Source organism: Ananas comosus, linkage group 2, assembly GCF_001540865.1.
Source record: "Ananas comosus cultivar F153 linkage group 2, ASM154086v1, whole genome shotgun sequence".
In the NCBI taxonomy this organism is placed as follows: domain Eukaryota; kingdom Viridiplantae; phylum Streptophyta; class Magnoliopsida; order Poales; family Bromeliaceae; genus Ananas; species Ananas comosus.
The window spans coordinates 4,578,917-4,591,268 of record NC_033622.1 but is presented as its reverse complement, the minus strand read 5'-3'; the positions used below and the strand labels follow the sequence as shown (position 1 = coordinate 4,591,268).

The following is a 12,352-nucleotide window of genomic DNA, read 5'->3' as shown; positions in this document are numbered from 1 at the left end:
AACTTTACAAATTGGAAAATACAATATGCATAAATTACAGTTACTCCAAACTTTCCTGAGTAGAAATATACATAATTATAGTTTACTCACAATTTCATTTTTTTTCAAAAAAAATAGTTGCACACAATTTCTCAACTATTCAAACTACAAAATAACAACATACTTAATTTACTCAAAAAGCTTTTAATGACAATATACGTACATTACATATACTTTTCATAAATTAGTGGGGCTTATATATATATATATAAAAAAATGCGAGCGGTCTCTATATTACATCATTTTGAAAACAAAAGTAAAGTAAGAAAAATTTATTTTCTTTCTGAGTGGGTATGCCATCTCCTTATGGAGTTTTTTTTTTTTTTTATTTTTTATTTTTTTTACCTTCTTGTGTTAGATCAACCAAGAAAAGAGGCTGTATTTCATATTAATCGTGATCCGAAATAAATGGATATGTCGAGGAGGGAGAAGCTCCGGGACCATATGTCGAAGGAGAAAAACCAGATGCGGCAGAGACTCGGGGTGAGGAATAAGTCGAAGAGGGAAGAAAAAGAAACAAATGAGTTTTTTTTTTTTTTTTTTTTTTTTTTTTTTTTTTTTTTTTTTTTTTTTTACAAAAGATGATTGTTAAGCCTCCGTTAACTTCATTTAGCATTAAACGAAAAAAATAAGAGCAATTTGAGGGGGAAAAGTTTTTAAAACAATAAAAAAAAAGGGAGGTGTCTTCCGCTACACCGTATCATCATCTATCTCTCATTGATCATACTTTTTTTAAAAAAATATATATAATAAAATTTATGATGAGATAGGTGAATTTCAGAAGCCAAATGTGCTCGTTTGGAGACACTATATCAGTTGTGTGACTATCATATTTTTAATTTTTTTTTTACTTTTTAGTGATGAGTACTTTTTTGGGTACCTCCTGTTACTTTTCTTTTTGTTTTCTTTTTTTTTTTATTGATTATTTAAGTAGGGTTTTAGAGAAATTTCATTTATATTTTTATTCTTTTAGACTACATAGCTCTATATGATGTAAATGTTATCTCAAAGAGCAGTATTGTCCAAGACATTTTCTTCTTTCGTCTGCTATTGTAAGTAATATTGCTCTTTTAAAAGTTGTGCGAGCGTGCGCCAAGTATTCGTTGTTTATTCCTTTTGGGACGGAGATCTAGCGTCTAAATAAATGGAAGCATATGAGTTGCTACGCTTCTAAGAACATTTTTTTTATTTTTTTTAGAAATAAACTTAGCTAAAAATGTGAATCAATTAGGATTCGAACTTGGGACCTCGAATACCAATCAAAACCTCTTGCCACTTGCGCTAGGAACGGTCAGTCTTCTAAGAACATATTAGTTTTACTATATATATATATATATATATATATATATATATAGAGAGAGAGAGAGAGAGAGAGAGAGAGAGAGAGAGAGAGAGAGAGAGAGAGAGAAAATCTGGCTATTATATTTACTCTCATGAGTACGAAGTATATATATAGAGTCTGGCTACTGTACTCTAATGAGTACGATCGACTTTGTACTCATAAGTCGTTTCGATGATAGAGCTTTCGACTGGACGATCCATATTATTAAGCATGATTTAGAGCATTTGAAACTTTAAGACACCAAATTTCATAATTTTTCAATATCATTTACCTTACGATCAATAGATTTCAAAATTGACAATTTTTAATGTCCAGTATAGGATGTTCACAAGTTTAACGGTGTAAAAAAATCGGAATCGATTGAATTTTGATAGAAAATTCTATTCACTATCTAGATAGTGACCTATAAACCCGATCATAATTGCAGAATTTGATCATCTATTTTTAAAAGGTAATTCGGTTTTGACCTTTTATTTTATGCTCGCTTGATAGACTTTATTATAATTTCAAAAATTATGAAATTTATTTTCTAGCTAGAAGTTTCTAATGATAATGGCATTATTATTAGCAAAGCAGAGGGTTCCAGAATTGGCATTTTCGGGAACCCAATATGGCGTTATTATTAGTAATCGTAATTAATAACATTGGATCATGTGTTTGCTGTCCGGGCACCCAAATCGGTGTGTTTTGGGTCAAACGGTAGTCTACGATGTGAATCAATACCTTTCGGGACACTTCGGGGGTTTCAAAAGTGTTCCAGTGGATTTTCAAAAATTTCTTGCAGTTTTCAGGAATCGGTAAAGAAATTGATCTTCCGATTGCTTTGGGATTGTGTACTAGTAATTTATATTGGAAAGTCTTTTTGATCTTTTTTTAAAATATTCTTTAAAAACAATTCGAAAGTTTAATTTCAGATTTAGAAAAAATTTCGAGAAGAAATTAAATAAAAATATTGTAAAGAAAAGGATTAGAAAAGACCTGTGGATAGAGGCGTGCAGAGCACTGGAAGAGAAATTGCCCCTCCACGTGCGAGGCTTCCTGGCAATTACTTTCAGCGGTACAACGACCACGTTCCACCCCGTCAGCACGCTTTCAAGGTGGCGCAAGACGAACACAAACAAGCTTCAGATCTAGCAAAGAAAGCTCGGCAAAAATCAATGGCGAGAAAGCAAGAAAATAAGAGGTAGAGGATAGGTTTTTGCTCTTAGGTATGCCCTGGTTCATGTTGAACTCATGCAACTTCGTCCAATATATATAACAAAGGCAAGAATCTTGTTTCAACGCATCAAATCCGTGTAGAACAAGATAAGCCTAAGATTATACGGATTAAGATTAGGATTAAGATTAGGATAAAGATAAAACCGAAAAAATAAAAATAAAATAAAATAAAATAAAATAAACCGGGTATATGGACCGCACGCGTCGTTGCCCGCCCGACTCATGCCGTGCATGCGTGCGTGTGTTTAAACGAGAGCATAACTCTCATTTTCTCCCAAGCAACTAGCTTGAGAATAAAGGAATATATATATATATATATACCAACAACACCCTTTTAATTTTCAATGTAGGACTAAACCTCACACATGGAAACTTTAATTGGGCCCCCAAGCAAAGCCCATTAAGTATTGGGCTGCCCAAGAGGCCAATTAAGGACATCCAAGGGCACGATGGTAGACTACGCCTTGAACCAAGGCCGGTGAATCAGATTTCCACGAATAGCACACATGGTACAACTATTTAGGTTCTAAGCGGGTGAGCGCTTTTATGGCCATGCGCTAGTATCGCTTCATGTGTGTTTTAGGGAACTGCCCTCTTCCCTTAGTCGCGGGCCTCACGACTCCACAAATATTGTAGTTCTTCAAAGGGTATCTGCAAGGTCACACCCTGCTTTATTTGTCACGCCCCGCCACCCGCTTATTTGGTCGGGTTCGGGCATGCCAACAGATTGTCGAACGGACAGAGTTTTCCCTGTACGTCTTAGGCGTCGCAATCAATACAGTACGAAAGGTTCCAACTAGGAACAGTATTCAATATACAGATTGCATAAGAAAGTATCAAAAACATAAATGCTAAACTATGCTTTTACAAGCATTCACATTACACGCATTTTTACATCACAATTACTCTTGTTTTCTTCCAAATACAATCCAAGTTATTACAACTTATGACAAGTTTTGTTCTTTCATTTTCTACCCCTAAGCTAAACCTCTTCGGGGTACCGCTATCTCTGGTCTCGGTGGTAGGGGGCTAACTACGGAGCTACGCCCTTTTTTCGTGCTGTCGCGCCGCTCGCGTGTGAACCTGTACCCCCAAAAACAACACGGGGGTGAGAACTATTGTCCATAGTTTCCAGTGGGTACGACCACCCAAGGAAAAAGCTCGACCCATCAGGTCCGAAGGTGGCACTGCAATCATGTTAGTCCAACAGATATCCACAAGTATTTTATGCAACATTGAAATACATGAATGTGCCTCAAGACATGCAACATGCAAATTATGCAACTTATGCAACAAATGCAATCAACTAAGTAGATCAACTGATTCTACTTTCAATCCTACTATCCATAGCTCATATCAACCAGCACTAAGGTTTCTACTACCTTAGTTCCGCAGCTCAAGTCCAACTAGCATCTAAGGTTTCTACCGCCTTAAATCTTGCCATTTATCACTAGCCTTTAAGGTTTCCACTACCTTAACCAAGCTATCCACCGGACTCGGCCTCGAGTCAATCATCTGCGGACTACCGCGCACTGGCTGCATCTCTACCACAGCCTGGCTTCCATCACAGCCCACCGCACTCCTTGACTTAGACATCTGGCGGCGAACGCATCGTACACACCGAACAATAGCTCAAGTCAATCCTAGCAGCATCATCCAATAGGCTAAACGGGCAAGGAGAACCACACATACCCATATCAAGCTTATACCGGGCGAGGAGAACCACACATACCCGTTGAATCACTGTCGGACGAGGAGAACCACACATACCCGCAGTTCTGATTCACTTGCATTCTGCCACAAGTTTCCACCGCTTTTTCTACGGCCACATCACTAGGGATTCTAGAATCCACTTCACATCTCAAGGGTCATCTACAACCCTAAACTGTCGACCTATCTAGGCTCGACCCATATATATCCTAGTGGCTAATACCACTATAGTCCACGACCTAGGCTCAACTATACTAGGTTCTATGTCATCTCTACCTAGATCTCAACTTGTAGGTTCACTTGTTCAACCTATATTTATTAACACTAGGTTCAATGCCACTCATGTTCAACCTATGTTTACGACACTAGGTTCAATGCCACTCGATCTACTAGACATTCTACTTGTCCACATCGAGTATTACAATTATATGTTCTTGTTTTCCAATGTCGAGTTCTATAATCAACCTAGAGTTATCAACCCAAGTTCACATGCATATGTCATTTCACATGATCCACAATATATCAACATGCATATATTCTCATATAGTAGATTCCAATGATAGGGAACATTATCTAGTATAATATGAATCATGCATTCGTATAGCATCAATTTCATGCATCCATCTAGCATCTAACTCATGCATCCATCTAGCATTAACTCATTGTATGCATCAATAAAGAGATCACATTTCAATTCGACATGGAGGCGACCTAGTCGCTTCGGTGGGCATAACCCACCTCAAATCGTTTTTCGATTGCTTGTCGACACTTGCAATCGGCCGCCCGCGGCACTCGTTGTCCGATTCGGCTCGTACTCGCAAACGATCACCAAACACTTGTCCATTCTCAACTTAGAGTTGTTAGGGGCTCATCTCTAACCTTCAATTAAAGAAATATGGGGTTAAAATATATTAAAACCCCAACAAACTCAAAACCCCCTATTTCTAAGCTCTAGCATGTACATATACTCCAACTAATCCATAATCTTATGGAGAAACATGCATTTAATAGTCTAGGGATCATTAGAAAGCCATTCATGAAGGATTTACTCAAATCCTAAACACTTACCAAAATCTGAACGCTGAGACGGAAGCACCTCGCTCAAACGGGCGCACGAGGGCCCGAACTGTCGCTCCTAATGCGTTCACAACGTCCTTCTCCTCCAAGCTTCCGAATTTGGGAGATGGATCTAGAGAGATGGAGGAGAAATCTAGAGAGATGGAGAGGTGTTTCTCTCTCTAAGCTTGGGTGTGAGGTTGTGAAAATGGCTAAGGGAGGGAGGTAGGAGATGATCCACCTTTTATAAGTCAACCCCTACCACTTAATCACAATTTTGCCACTGCTACTGTGCAGTTTTCAGGCTCGGGGACCGGTTCTTGGCTAGAGAGACCAGACCCTGTAGATCCAAAATTTCAGCATTTTCCAGACTTAGCCAAAATTTCAGCCTTTTGCCGTTTCTTCTCCGTTTTCGCTCGTTTTTGCTCCGTCGGTCTCCGATTCGCCTCAAATCGCACCGAGACCCCCAAAACATATTTTCGAGTGTGTTCAAACCATCTTTTCATCCATGCCTTACCGGATTTCGGCCAAGATCCATTCATAGCTTGTCGGGTTCCGTTTTCGCGCCCAACGCGTACCGAAAACACCTGAATACTCCCGAACTTCACCGGAACCATTCTAATAGTCTTCCAAACCAACATACACCGTAACTTCATAATTATAGAAGTTCGGTATGCTACATTATTGGTCTCGGAGCCATTTAGGGACAGTGCCCTTCCTATCCACTTGCAGATATCAACACTGTCGCCATAGTGATGAGGATATAAAAATAGTGCTCCTTACAGCTGCCTGTTTGACTTGTTTCTACCCATTGAACCTGCAATAGGTTGGGTTTCCGTCGCCAGTAACTTCTATTGTGGGCTAAGCCCCATCTCCCTCGACGATTTTCGGATCACTTCCCTAGATAATCCCTTCGTTAGCTGATCAGCCAAATTCTTTGTAGATTTCACAAATTCCAACCCAATCAAATTTTACTTCAAATTCTGTTGAATGAATTTATGTCTCACTTTCATGAATCTATTCATCTTAGTCTCCACATTCTCTTGGGCACACTTATCTATTGCAAATCTACAATCACAATGAATACATATTGGTACTAAAGGTCGCTCTATAAGTGGCAAATCATAAAGAAACTCTCTAATCCACTTAGCTTCTGCTACAATTGTATCTAAGGCTATGAGTCCAGATTCCATAGTACTTCTAGCAATTAAAGATTGTTTAGTTGACTTCCAAGAAACAGTTGTTCCTCCTAGAAGAAAATAAATACAGTAGTCGACTTTACATTAGCTGTATAACTAATCCAATTAGAATCACTATATCCTTCTAATACGGCAGGAAAACTAGTGTAATGCAATCCATAAGATATAGTCCCCTTCAGATATCTCAAAACTTTTTCTAAGGTATTCCAATGCTCTCCATTTGGATTATAGGTATATTTTTCCAATCGGTTTACAGCAAAAGCCAAATCAGGTCTAGTGTAATTTACCAAATATCCTAAAGATTCAATAATCTGTGAAAATCTATTTTGACCTATTGGATCTCCTCTATTCTTCTTAAGATGCACACTAGAATCATAGGGTGTCACTACAGGTTTAACATCAAAGCATCTAAACTTTTTCAGTAATTGTTCACTGTAGTGGGATTGGCTCATAATAATTTTTTCGATTTTCTAATATTTTCATGTTGAGAATAATATCTGCTTGCCCAAAATCTTTCATATCAAAATTTTTATTTAATAATTTCTTCACATCATATATCACATTCATAGTAGTACCAAAAATCAAAATATTATCAACATAGAAACATAAAATCACTATTTGTCCATCATATTCCTTCGAATACACACATTCATCAGTCATGACACATGAAAACCATTTGATACAACCAAAAAGTCAAATTTCAAATGCCATTGCTTAGGGGATTGCTTAAGTCTATATAAAGATCGATTCAATTTGCACACTTTGTTCTATGCCCAGAAACTATAAAACCTTTAGGCTGCTTCATATAAATCTCTTTATCTAAATCGCCATTCAGAAATGCTGTTTTAACACCCATTTGATGAACAATCAAATCATGGATAGAGACCAAGGCAATCAACACTCTAATAGAAGAGATCCTAGCAATAGGGGCATAAANGCTGTTTTAACACCCATTTGATGAACAATCAAATCATGGATAGAGACCAAGGCAATCAACACTCTAATAGAAGAGATCCTAGCAATAGGGGCATAAACATCAAAGTAATCTACCCCAGACTTCTGTGCAAATCCTTGTGCCACTAATCTAGCCTTATACTTATCTACAGATCCGTTGGGTCTCAACTTCTTCTTAAAGATCCATTTACAGCCTACAGGCTTACATCCTAAAGGTAAATCAGTCAACTCCCAAGTATGATTCTGTAGAATAGACTACATCTCAAGATTAATAGCCTTTTTCCAAAACGATGCATCTACAGACATCATACCTTGGTCAAAGGTAGATGGAGTATCTTCTACTAGCAGGACACAAAAATCATCTCCAAAATTTTTTGTTACTCTAGAACGCTTACTTCTCCTAGGTTCAGTCTGTCCTATAGGTTCACTAATTCTAGGTCTACTAGAGCTACCTACAGGTTCAGCTGGAATAGGTCTATCTACTCTAGTTCTAAAAAAAAAAAAACACCCTCAAAGTACACTGCATCTCTAGTCTCAATAATAGTATTGTTAGAAATCTCATTAATTTTAGAATTCACCACCAAAAATCTATTTTGCATTGCTATCTTGTGCATAACCCACAAAAACTATATCCACAGTTTTAGGTTCAATCTTTCTCGTCTTATTTTCAGGTATCTTTATTTTAGCTAGGCACCTTCACACTTTAAAATAATTCAAATTAGTCTTCCTACATTTTCAAAGCTCATAGGGAGACACATTAGAATTCTTGTGGGGAATTCTATTCAAAATCATACATGCAGAAATCAGAGCTTCCCCTCACAAGTTCTCGGGTGCACCTAAACTAATAATCATCGAATTCACCAAATCCATCAAAGTTCTATTCTTACGTTCAGCAACTCCATTAGATTGGGGTATAAAAGGAGTAGTCACTTGATGCACAATTCCAAACTTTTGACAGAAAGCAGTCATCTTATTTGAAGTTTATTCACCATCTCGATTAGACCTCAAAATCTTGATTTTTTTTATCTAATTGATTTTCAACTTTATCCTTATAAATCTTAAATCTGCTTAAAACCTCATTTTTAGATTTGATCAAATAAATATAACAATACTTTGAATGATCATCTATAAATGTCACAAAATATTTATTTCCATCACTACTAAGTCTACTTCTGTCACGCCCGGGTATCAGCGGAAGCATATCCGGTACGTGCACAGACCCGCCATACACCTGCAGTATATAAGGCGTCTACAAGAAACAAGTCGATAGGAGTAAAAACATAAAATAACCCTATCCAGATATCAGAGCATAGAAAAAGTCACAAGGACTATCAACAATAGAACAAAGAGTAACAATCCCAAAATCTCAACAACTAAGAAGGTATCCCAACTGAAACATCTGGCCCAACAGTAAATATACATCATGGGGTATACAACAAGTAGGTACAATGGTGGTCTCTCTATACATAGGGACATCACCCTCGGCTGTAGCCCGAGTAGCAAGGTGATTAACTAGCATGCCCCTAGCAATGTCTAGCTAGACGCGACTCCCTTGCCACGATCCCTAGCCTCTCCTGTAGATGGCTCTGTAAAAACAACAATAAAAGGGCGTGAGAACTATTAACAATAGTTCTCAGTGGGTAAGGCGCCAGCCTCGGCGAATTACACCACTAGGCTCATGATGTACTAAATGAAAGTAAAAGCAATACTTGCATGATATGTATATATGCACTGCTAACAGGTGATGAGCATGTATTCAACATGTAATCATAATCTCTGCAATAAAGAATATAACATGAACATAAGCATGAATATGTAAACACCTACTGTAACAGGTAAGCATTCATTACTGTCAACTATCATTTAGTACTTAATCTCATTTAGAGTTTTCCTTTTCATTTATCAGGACCTACCCGAGGTAGTCCAGCTTGCGCCGCGCCTAATGGCCCCGTGGTAGTATACACTCCCCACGGCAATCCACTTCGGCACCCAATCCCGCACGGGCGAGCAACTGTCGCGTAGGCCAACTCCGGAGTGCCGGCTTGTAGGGAGCTACCCTCACAAGCATGTGCGAATGAGCACAATGGCAAGCAAGCAAAATCCATAATCCAACATATCTCAACATCATGGCATAGTATGCTAGGTTCTACTCTCGATCTATTGATCGGAATTCTCGATATAATGAATATTGACAATCACTAGTATCCACTAGTTTAGTAAGCATATGAGAATAATGCGAGTTCACCTATGGCATTAGAAACTATCCACTATCATGATACTATCATTATAATCATAAATCATGTCATAGTTCTCTACTTTAGGAACATACTAGATTATCCATGATTCATTCAACAAGTCAAACATCAACATGTTTACTTCTATGCATGAATTTCTCTACTTAAGGGAGATTTCAGTTCACTACACATACATATAGCAATGATAATGACAACAATGTCCTGAATCTATGTTAATTTTCAAATCACGCAAACTGCATTCATACACTATTTCTATAGTATCATATAGAACATAGGGGAGCTTCACTTGCTCTGGTTAGGTCAAAACCACCTAGTACTAAGCTCAAATCAGTCCAAAGGAATTCCAAGGATCAACTCCCCTAGGTCTCAATCCTGCTGAACACAAAGCATAAATATCATATTAAAACCACAATCGAAATGTCCAATTTCGGCGCAATTGCACTTAACACATATTAATAGTCTAAATCCCTATTTTGGCTCAGTTAATACCTCAAATTAAGCTTCCAAAATCCTTCCCGCATCAACTGGGGATGATCCAAAGGTCTGTTGCAAGCCCGCTGCGAACCATTTCCAAAACGGCAACAAAGTCGTCAACTACTATACTTATAGTCGGAATCTTGCGAATTCAGTTTTCTAACTGAAATTCCTGCGTACCTCAGGTTAGAACACCTTCTAAATAAGTTCCCAAGGTCACCAAATAAGCTCAATTACCTTTGGAAATCTGCTGCGAAGGAGCAATCCCAAACTGCGTCAATTTACTCGATTAAATCGCATATAGTTCCAAAATGGCTTAAGAAATCATGCTTTACCTTTAACTAGCTTTAGAGCAGTTTATCTCTGGTCCAGGGGGTTTAATTCACAGCTAGTTAACTCCTCTCAAGCTGCTGAAACATCCTCAGATTCAGATGGAAGCAGTGAAACTAATACACATCAAATTCCAATACTAAGGTATAAATTAGAGAGCAAAGTGAGCTAAATACTTCTCTAAAGCTCTCTTTCAACAACTCTCGAAATTAAACATGGGAAATACTGTCAAAACACACCCCTTTACCTTATAAAAGCTGGCTCCTAGTCCACCAAACCGGCGAGCGGCGATAGCGACGCGAAATCGGCGCAAAACGGCGACCTCAACTTAGAGAGAGAAAACCCTAGAGAGAGAGAAGAAGAAGAAGATGGAGGAACCTTTCTCTGAGCTCCAGCAACTTCTACAGAGCTCTTGGGGTCGTGCTGGATCAGTGGAGATAAGAACAAGAGGTAAAAAGATCAAAAGAGCCCTGCTGTCCCGCAGCAGCTGACTCTGCTGCTTGCTGTACCGGTACAGGGTAATGGCTGTACCGGTACACAATGCAGAAAATGCTGATTTCGAAATTGCAATGCACTTTCTCACTTCTAGCTTTCCAATCATCCTCTAACTTGTTCAAAAACTTGTCTAAACCTTTTAGAACATGTAGGATAGTTCCACAACTCATGCCACACACTCGAACTCCGCAATTTGCAAAAGTTCAGTGTATTACATTCACCTCTCCTAAAAAGAAGTTTCGTCCGCGAAACTTGGAAACACTTACCTCACGGTTCCATCGGGAATAAATAGGGATAATGCTCTTGCATTGCACTCTCCAGTTCCCAAGTGGCTTCCCGTTCATCATGATTGCTCCAAAGTATCTTCACGTACGGTATGTCACGGTTTCGAAGCCATTTCACCTCTCGAGCTAGTATTCTCGCTGGATGCTCCTCAAAGCTCAAATCTTCTCGTAAATCCACTGGAGTACTCTCCAATATGTGAGTTGGATCAAAAACATATTTTCGAAGCGTAGATACGTGAAATACATTTTGCACTCCCGATAGGCTTGGCGGCAAAGCAAGCCGATACGCTACGGGGCCAATCCGCTCTAATACCTCGTAGGGTCCAATAAATCGAGGGCTTAACTTCCCTCGAATACCAAATCTCTTAACCCCCTTTGACGGTGACACCTTCAAGAATACATGATCGCCAACTTGAAATTCCAGTTCTCGTCGACGTTTGTCCGCATAACTCTTTTGTCGACTTTGGGCTGTCAGTAGACGTTCTCGTGCCAGTCGAACTTTAGCTTCAGCCTCTTGTAATACATCTGGACCCAAAACCAATCTCTCACCCACTTCACTCCAATGAAGTGGTGATCTGCACTTTCTACCATAAAGGGCTTCAAAAGGTTCCATCTGAATGCTTACTTGATAACTATTGTTATAAGCAAATTCAGCCATCGGTAAGAACTGTGGCCAACTGTCCTGGTAATCAATCACGCAGGCCCGTAACATATCCTCGAGGGTCTGGATGGTACGCTCGGACTGTCCATCACTATGGGGGTGAAAGCAATACTAAAATCCAATCGAGTACCCAAGGCCTCCTGTAAACTCCTTCAGAAATGGGAAACAAATCGGGTGTTTCGATCAGAAATAATAGAAGCAGGTACTCCGTGTAGTCGCACAATTTCATCAAGATACACTTGTGCGAGTCTCTCCCCTGACCAAACTGTATGAATTGGAATGAAATGGGCAGATTTAGTCAATCTATCCACAATTACCCAAATCGCATCATGACC

General features: G+C 38.8%; 1 long non-coding RNA gene across 1 annotated transcript; it reads right to left on the bottom strand.

Annotated features, from left to right (window-relative positions):
- Nucleotides 9,066-10,426, bottom strand: LOC109725719. The gene is made up of 3 exons (XR_002220326.1): nucleotides 10,263-10,426; nucleotides 10,084-10,145; nucleotides 9,066-9,104 (listed from the first exon to the last, which is right to left on the bottom strand). It is a non-coding gene; the product is annotated as an uncharacterized LOC109725719 (long non-coding RNA).